Below are 9,249 nucleotides of genomic sequence, written 5' to 3'. Positions count from 1 at the left end.
TTGTATCAATGTGTGTGTGTGTGTGTGTGTGTGTGTGTGTGTGTGTGTGTGGCTGCATCAAGAGTGACATAAACCCACTTAAACATGTCACGAACCCACTCCCCCCCCGCCCCCCCCGCCCCCTTCTCTAAAACCCTCTCTTCCCCCTCTCTCTCTGTCACTTTATCTCCTTCCCTCCCTCTCCCTTTCTCTCCCTCTCTCTTTCTCTCTCTGTCACTCTTCTTTTCTGTCTGTCTGTTTTTCTATTTTTCTCACGACTCTTTAAATTTGTGGCGCGTTTGCATGTTTTTTTTTGTTTGAGAGAGAGAGAGAGAGAGAGAGAGAGAGAGAGAGAGAGAGAGAGAGAGAGAGAGAGAGAGAGAGAGAGAGAGAGAGAGAGAGAGAGAGAGAGAGAGAGAGAGAGAGAGAGAGAGAGAGAGAGAGAGAGAGAGAACACACACACACACACACACACACACACACACACACACACACACACACACACACACACACACACACACACGCAGCGGGAGAACTATGGGAGGGAGAAGGGAGGAGGGAGAAGGTAGGGTGCCTGCGGAGAAAGAGTCAGGGGGGGGGAGGGGGGCAGGGGGGGCAGGGGGGCAAGCAGGGTCACGTGTCCTTAGCAGGGGAGGACATGGGGCCTGTCATCGCCAGAGGGGTGACACGCGCCTCCGAACCACCGGCAGGAGGGCTTAGGAGGGCTGCTGGTGAAGGGACGGGAGGGGAAGGAATGGGAGGGAAGAGGAATGGACCCTTTTATGTGACGAGGAGAGAAGTGGAATAGTGTCTGAAGGAAAGGAAAGGGAGGGAATGGGAAGGGAAGGGGAGAGAATGGAAGGGAATGGAAAGAAAAGGAGGGAAGGGGAAGGGGAAGGGAAGGGAAGGGAAGGGAAGGGAGGGGAAAGGGAGGGAAAGGAAGAGAAGGGAAGGGAAGGAAAGGAAAGGAAAGGGATGGAATGGGAAGGGAAGGGAAGGAAAGGAAAGGAAAGGGAGGGAATGGGAAGGGAAGGGAAGGAAAGGAAAGGAAAGGGTAGGGAAGAGAAGGGGAAGGGAAGAGGAATGTAACTTTTATGTGACGAGGAGAGAAGTGGAATAGTGTCAGAAGGAAAGGAAAGGGAGGGAATGGGAAGAAATGGGAAGGGAAGGGAAGGGGAGGGTAGGGAAGGAAAGGGAAGGGAAGGAAGGGGAGGGAAGAGAAGAGGAATAGTGTTAGAAGCAAAGGGAAAAGGAGGGAATGAGAAGGAACGAAAGGGAATGGAGGAAGGTATAGATGTCCTTGAGGGGAGGGAAAGGAGAAGCAGGGAAGGGAAGGGAATGGACAAGGAAGGGAAAACAAAGCAAGTAAGGGAATGGAATGGAAGGAAATGGAAAAGACTTAAACGGAGGGAAGAGAGAAGCAGGGAAATAACGGGAAAGGATGATAGAGGGAGAGGGGTGTATATTTGAATGGACGGAATGGGATGACGGAAAAGGAAAGGAAGGGAAGGGAAGGGAAGGGAAAAGAAGAGGAATGGTGTTGGGAGGGAAGAGAAGGAAATGAGAAGGGGGTTTGTGGACGTTAAAGAGGAGTGAAGGGGAAAAGGGTGGTGGGGAAAATGTGGTACGGTGGAAATAGGAAGGGAAAAGATGATGATGGGAAGAATATTTAATAACAGGATGGGGAGAATAAAAAACTGAAGGGAAGGCAAGGGAAGAGAACTGAGGGTAAGGGAAGTGAAGGTAAGATAAGCTAAGGTAAGATTAAGTAACAAAGTAAGGGAATGGAAGGGAGAGGAAGTTAAGGGAAGGGAGTGAGAGGGAAGGAGAAAGGCGTTATGGGCTTGGGAGGGTTAAGGAGGAGGAAGAAGGAGAAGGGGGTAAGATAAGCTAAGGTAAGATTAAGTAACATATAATAAGGGAATGGAAGGGAGAGGAAGTAAAGGGGGAGGGGGGGTGAGAGGGAAGGAGAGAGAGTTTATGGGCTTGGGAGGGTAGGGAGGAGGAGGAAGGAGGAGAAGGGGGTAATGAGGGGGGTGGGGGGGGAAGGGACGTTTTTCTCCTATTATTGGCAATATATCAAGCTCACCTGTGCATCTTTATCCAAGGTAAACATAACACGGCTTTGGTTGGTTGGTTCCCCTTTCCCCCCCCCTCTCTCTCTCTCTCTCTCTGACCCATAATCCTCCTGAAGTCACGTTTCCCACGACTCCCCGCCACTGTTTACAAGGATGTCACCGCCTCGGGACAGACAAAGGCGCACAAATTATACAGGCGATTAGTTCCATGCTGGGTGTAATTGGTTTCCGACGCTGCCCCGGGGATGAGAGGGGAAGGTAAGGAGGGGAGGCGGGGAGAGGGGAAAATTGGGGTAGGGAGGGGTGAAGGGAAGGGTGAGGGTAAGGTGGGAAAGGTGTAAAACATTAGGTGTGTTGTGGATGGGCTGCTTGTTGTATTTGTTGTATTTGTTGTTGTTATCGTTGTTGTTTTTGTTGTTGTTGTTGTTGTTGTTGTTGTTGTTGTTGTTGTTGTTGTCTTCTCACGTAATTTTTTTTAGTTGTTGATGTTGTTGTTATTATTATTATTATTATTATTATTATTATTATTATTATTATTATTATTATTATTATTATTATTATTATTATTATTATTATCATTATTATCATTATTATTTTTATCATTATTATTATTATTATTATTATTATTATTATTATTATTATTATTATTATTATTATTATTATTAATATATTATCGTTATTATAGTTATTATTATTATTATTATTATTATTATTATTATTATTATTATTATTATTATTATTATTATTATTATTATTATTATTTTCTTAACGTTATTATTTATATTGCTTATATTATTTCTCCTTTTACTACTACTACTACTACTACTACTGCTACTACTACTACTATTTTTAGTTTATACTAATACGGCTAATTATGCCAATGATGATAACGATTAAGATGATGATATTAATAATACTAATAATATTAATGATAATAATAATATTAATAATGATAATAATAATGATAATAATAATATTAAAAAATAATGATAATAATAGTAATAATTATAATAATATTATTATTATTATTACCTAATAATAACAATAATAATAATAGTAATAATAATAATAATAATAATAATAATAATAATAATAATAATAATAATAATAATAATAATAATAATAATAATAATAATAATAATAATAATAATAGATAGATAGATAGATAGATAGATAGATAGATAGATAGATAGATATATTGATACAGATAAATAGATAAATATAAGACTAATAACTATTATAGTAATAGTAATTACAACATAATTATTATTGTGATCATTATACAAACTTCATCATCAGTCATTACTGTCCCACTACAGGACGAAAAGGAAACCATCCGTCGATTTATTTTTGGGTAAAACTTTCCCATGCCGGGAATCGAACCCGGGCCTCCTGGGTGAAAGCCAGGTATCCTAGCCACTAGACCACATGGGAGTTGATAAGGGACAGAAAACAAATGTAACAATAGTAACAACTCTTACTATTACCACTACAGTACATTATTAATAATATCAATAATGATAATAATTATGATAATAAAAAAATAATACAAATGATAATAACAACAACAATGATGCAATCAGTTATACTAATCCAAAACTTGACCGCCTCTCTCTCTCTCTCTCTCTCTCTCTCTCTCTCTCTCTCTCTCTCTCCCACATCAGTCATCACTATTCATGGCCTTCCCGCTACACTCACCCTATACACAGATTATAAACAAATCCCATCCTCGCGCACACACACACACACACACACACACACACACACACACGGGCCGAGGCTCTGGGAAACGTCGCCGCAAGTAGAAAACCAAACAAAAGATTTTTCCACCAGATTATGTTTTTCGCTTGCCTCAACCTCCCCCCCTCACCCCGCCCCGCCCCGCTACTTTCCTCCTGGTCTCACTATTCCCTGTCCCTTTCTCTCCCCTCCTTTACTCCTGCCCCGTTCTGATATTTCCCTCCATTCGGAATTCATATAAACGTTGAAATTACAGGTGTGAAGGAAATGTTACGTTGATTGATAGCGCGCAGGTGTGGGAATAAACGTAAGATTGCCAAGGTTTATAAATGTTGAAAGGGAGCGGAGGGAACAGTTTTCTTTCTTTTACGTTTCTGGTATGGCTACAATATTTCTTTTGGTGTTGTAATGGACAAAAATGGGACCTCCTACTTATCTTTACTCTCATCTCGTTTTTTTCTCGTAAATATCAACACATCAATAATGAAACGTCTCAATTATATCTGCTTTACTTTCCGCTCCTTCCGCTTTGCTTTGTAATTATAAACACAACTTTCCTTCTCTTCGTAAAACTTGGTTCATCAGTGTATCAAATCAATAGCCTGAAGCATTACTTAAACTTTGATGCTTATTTTTGGGATATTGCTAGTCCGATCCTTACCTAGACGAAAAAGGAGAAAAACAAAGTAAAAAAAAAATAATGATAGGCGATAATTTTTGATACGTGTGTGCGCAGGAAAGATGGAAGAGGGGAAATGGTGGTGATGGTGGTGGTGGTGGTGATGGTGATAGGGGTGATGGTAGTGGTGGTGATGATGGTGATAGGGGTGATGGTAGTGGTGGTGATGGTGATAGGGGTGATGGTAGTGGTGGTGATGGTGGTGATAGGGGTGATGGTAGTGGTGGTGATGGTGATAGGGGTGATGGTAGTGGTGGTGATGATGGTGATAGGGTGATGGTACTGGTGGTGATGGTGATAGGGGTGATGGTAGTGGTGGTGGTGATGGTGATAGGGGTGATGGTACTGGTGGTGATGGTGATAGGGGTGATGGTAGTGGTGGTGATGGTGGTGATAGGGGTGATGGTAGTGGTGGTGGTGATGGTGATAGGGGTGATGGTAGTGGTGGTGATGGTGGTGATAGGGGTGATGGTAGTGGTGGTGGTGATGGTGATAGGGGTGATGGTAGTGGTGGTGATGATGGTGATAGGGGTGATGGTAGTGGTGGTGATGGTGATAGGGGTGATGGTAGTGGTGGTGATGGTGATAGGGGTGATGGTAGTGGTGGTGATGGTGATAGGGGTGATGGTAGTGGTGGTGATGGTGATAGGGGTGATAATAGTGGTGGTGATGGTGATAGGGGTGATGGTAGTGGTGATGATGGTGATAGGGGTGATGGTAGTGGTGGTGATGGTGGTGATAGGGTGATGGTGGTGGTGATGGTGATAGGGTGATGGTAGTGGTGGTGATGATGGTGATAGGGGTGATGGTACTGGTGGTGATGATGGTGATAGGGGTGATGGTACTGGTGGTGATGATGGTGATAGGGGTGATGGTAGTGGTGGTGATGGTGATAGGGGTGATGGTAGTGGTGATGATGATGGTTGGTGTACATGATACCTCTCCATCCCTTTCACACACACACACACACACACACACACACACACACACACACTCGGCTCCTCCATCCATTCATATCTACCTTCCTTCGCTTCATCCTTTCCTTCTTCCCCTTCTCTTCCCCTGCCTTTTCTCCTTCTCTCTATCTATCCTTCCCTTATTCCCTTCATCCTTTCCTTCAGCCCTTCTCCCCCCCCCCCTCCCTTTTCCTTCCTCTCCTCCATCCGCCCTTCTATCCTTTCCTTCATTTTTCCTTCGCTTCCCTCTTCTTTACTTCTCTCCCTCAATCAATTTACCCTTTCCTTCTTTCCTTCCTTCCCCTTTTCCTTTCCCCATTCCTTCCATCCTTCATTCCCTTCTTTCTCTCTTCATTTTCTTCCTTCCTCTCTTTCCTTCTTTCGCTCCTTCCATCCATCTATCCTTTACTTCTTCCTTCTTGCATTTCCCCCCTCACACCCTCCCTCCATTCATCTCTCCCATCTTCCTTTCTCCCTCACTCTTGAAGATATCAGCAGAACGAGTCACCGCACCTCCTCCCTCCTTCCCTCCCCTCTCCCTCCCTCTCTCCCTCCCTCTTACTCTCCCTCCCTCCCTCTATCTGAACGCTATTGATCGCCTCCTAATGGGCCGCCTGTGGTTTGTGTGTATCCTTTATCTACGTTCACACACACACACACACACACACACACACACACACACACACACACACACACACACACTTGACAAACTATGAAAATGCAAAAAAAAAAAAAAAAAAAAAAGGTGAGAACATAGACATTCAAACACACAAACGCACAAACACTTAGCCAAACAGACGCACAGACATACAGACATAAAACAAACACATGAGAAACACAAATACATTAAACAGACAAACAGAGAAACACAGACATTTAAACGCAGACAAACAGATGTACACACAAACAAACACACGTACGTACTTATAGGCAAACACACACACACACACACACACACACACACACACACACACACACACACTATCATTTATTCCATCTTCAAAGGCCAGTGGGACATTAGTTGACACCGCAAAGAAGCGAACCGGAAAGGAGAGGGAGGGACGTAAGCAGGGGAAGGGGAGGGGAGGGGATGGAAGGGGATGCATGGGAGTGGGGAGAGAAGTAATGAAGGGGTTATAGCGGGAAAGAAAGGAAAGGAAGGAAATGGAAAGGAAAGGAAAGGGAAAGAAAGGGATGTTATTACGGAAAGAGAATAAGAGGGAAGGGAAAGGAAGAATGTTATAGGAAGGGGAAGAAAAGAAATGGGAAGGGAAGAGCAAGAAAGGGAAGCGAAGGGACGGAATAGTTGGAGAAAAGGGAAAGGAAAGGATGTTACGGAAAGAGAATGAAAGAGAAAGGAAAGGGAGGGATGTTAAAGGAAGGGAAAAAGAAAATGGGAAGGGAAAGAAAGAGAAAGAAAGGGAAGCGAAGGGATAGAATAGCTGGTGGAGGAATAGTCGGGGAAGGGGAAGTGATAGGGGAATAGCCTACTGGGGAGGGGAGATGAGAGGAGGAGGGAAAGGAAGGAGAAGGGGTGACGAGGGAGTAGGATGAGAAGGTAGGGGAGGAGATGATGATAAGGGTGTGAGGGGAGTAGAGAGGGGAGTGGGGAGTAGGGGAGGAGGGGGAGGGGCATGAGTGGAAGGGGGGTTTTATAAGGGTAGGGGAGTGCGTGGTAGAGGAGGAAGGGAGGGGAGACGAGGGGGGTAAGGGATGAAGGGGGGGGAGGGGGAGGGATGTAAAGCGGGTGTAAGAGAGAATAGAATAGAATAGAGAATAGCGAATAGAGAAGAGGAGGAGAGGAGGGAGTGAGGGGTGAGGAGTATAAGAAGGGGGGGGAGGGGTGCGGGGAGGATGAAGGGTGAGGACTGTAAAGAGGGGTGAGGGGTGGTACGGGGGTGTAGGAGAATGGAGACGAGGGGAGTAGGGATGCGGTGAAGGGTGGTAGGGGGGGTGAGGGGTGGTAGGGGGGTGAGGGGAGAGGGCTGTAACAGGGGGGTGAGGGGTGCGGTGTGTCAGTATGTGGGAAAATGCGTGTCGCGGCTGAGTGGCTGTCCCGCGATGGGCGCCGTGATGAATCAATTTGGTCACCCCACTTGTGGCTGGCGGCGGCGGCGGCGGTGGTGGGAAGTGTGTGTGTTTGTGTGTGTGTGTGTGTGTGTGTGTAGGGTCGTGATTTATGGATATGTCTATGCAATGTCAAGTTTGCTTATTCATTTATTTAAACATTTATATATTCATTTAGTTATACATTTATACATTTATTCAGTCATGAAAATTGTTTTATGTACTCATCAATTTGAGTTTTCCGCTGCACATGACGTTACAGGTAAGAGTTTGCTCTACTGTTTACGAGACCACTGCAACGCTATTACCGGAGAGCGCTGAATAGTATTACAGGAGCAAATTGGAACCCTGTTACATGAATTCACTTGGGCCCTATTTCTGAAGAGCGCCGCGACACTGGGCCGTCCCGCAGTCCAGCGCCAAGTTTGCGAGCTCCCAAACCAAACACGAAATACTACGATTACTCCCTGTGTTGTGTTTGGTGTTGGTAAATAAGGTAAAAACACTGAGGAAATCACCTAGAAGATCTTTTTGATATCTGGTCTTGAGTAGAAAAAAACCCAGACCTGTATGGAGACTATAGTTTGCTTTGGGAGCCTACAAAGACAATTGTTGAGCTGCGAAACTTGCGCTTTGTTACAGAGAACGCTGCAACACAAACACAATATCTCGCTACAACACTTTCAGGAGATCCCTGCTACTCTGTTACATGAGATCAGTGAATACCCTTAACAGTAGTGCTGCCTCCCTTCTTATAGCACTGCGACTGTGATTCGAACCCAGGCCCATGTGTTTAGGAGTCGTGACACAAGGATACACAAGGGTAGAAGGAGACTACAAAAGGCCAAACGCCCTACGCAAGGCAGCTCCTGAAGATGGGTTGCTCACCTAAACCTCCTCCCGTTTATAAATGCATCTAATCTCCATTTAAAGGTTTCAATTGTGTGCCTCAACTACATACAGATTCAGTTTGTTCCACTCATCCACCATTCTTCATGAATCAGTTTTGGCCCATTTCTTTGCTGAACTTGAATTTTTCCATCTTATACCCGTTCCTGCATGTTCTCACGTCAGTTTTTAATGTGAACACGTCTTTTAAATCGCCCTTGTTAATCTCCTTAATCAATTTAAACACCTCAATTAAATCCCCACGCAGTCTACATCTTTCCAAGGAATGCAAGTTAAGTCGTTTTACTCTTTCTCTGTAGGGTAAGTTCCTAAGTCCGTGGATCATTTTGGTCATTCTTCTCTATCGCTTCAAAGGAATCTGTATCTTTCCCTTAATAAGGACACTAAAACTGAACAGCATGGTCTAGGTGAGAGCTAACCATTGTCAAATTCAGCTTAAGGATAACTCTTAAGATCCGGTTGCTTACGCTTCTCGAAATAAAACCCAAGACTATTTGCGCGGTGTCTAGCCATAATACATTGATTTCTGGATCAAAAGTCAGAACTTGCACCCACCCACGCTCGCAGCTGGAGTGGTCAAGAGGTGTGTTATTTAATGTGCAATTACTTTGGGTTATATTTCTTCCCACACAAAGCTCGCTGCATTTGTCAATATTGAACTGGATCATCAATATGTCGGGCCACTCATGCAGGACATTTGGTTCATGGAGTATATCAGCATCGTTGTCTGAATTAATAAGTCTTCTTATTTTTGTATGACCTGGGTCCCTGAGCCACCCAACGCACAGGTCCTCGAGTTACCTTATAGCGTAACTGTTGAGAATTTTCAACAGTCGCTATG

General features: G+C 44.3%; 1 non-coding gene across 1 annotated transcript; it reads right to left on the bottom strand.

Moving 5' to 3' along the window:
* Positions 1-3,419: 3,419 nt before the first annotated feature.
* Trnae-uuc (transfer RNA glutamic acid (anticodon UUC)) lies at positions 3,420-3,491 on the bottom strand. The gene has a single exon. It is a non-coding gene; the product is annotated as a tRNA-Glu (tRNA).
* Between the last annotated feature and the right edge of the window lie 5,758 nt (positions 3,492-9,249).

Source organism: Eriocheir sinensis, chromosome 55 (genome assembly GCF_024679095.1).
Source record: "Eriocheir sinensis breed Jianghai 21 chromosome 55, ASM2467909v1, whole genome shotgun sequence".
NCBI classification, from domain to species: domain Eukaryota; kingdom Metazoa; phylum Arthropoda; class Malacostraca; order Decapoda; family Varunidae; genus Eriocheir; species Eriocheir sinensis.
Note: the sequence above shows the minus strand (reverse complement) of the source record. Positions and strands in the feature narration are given on the sequence as shown.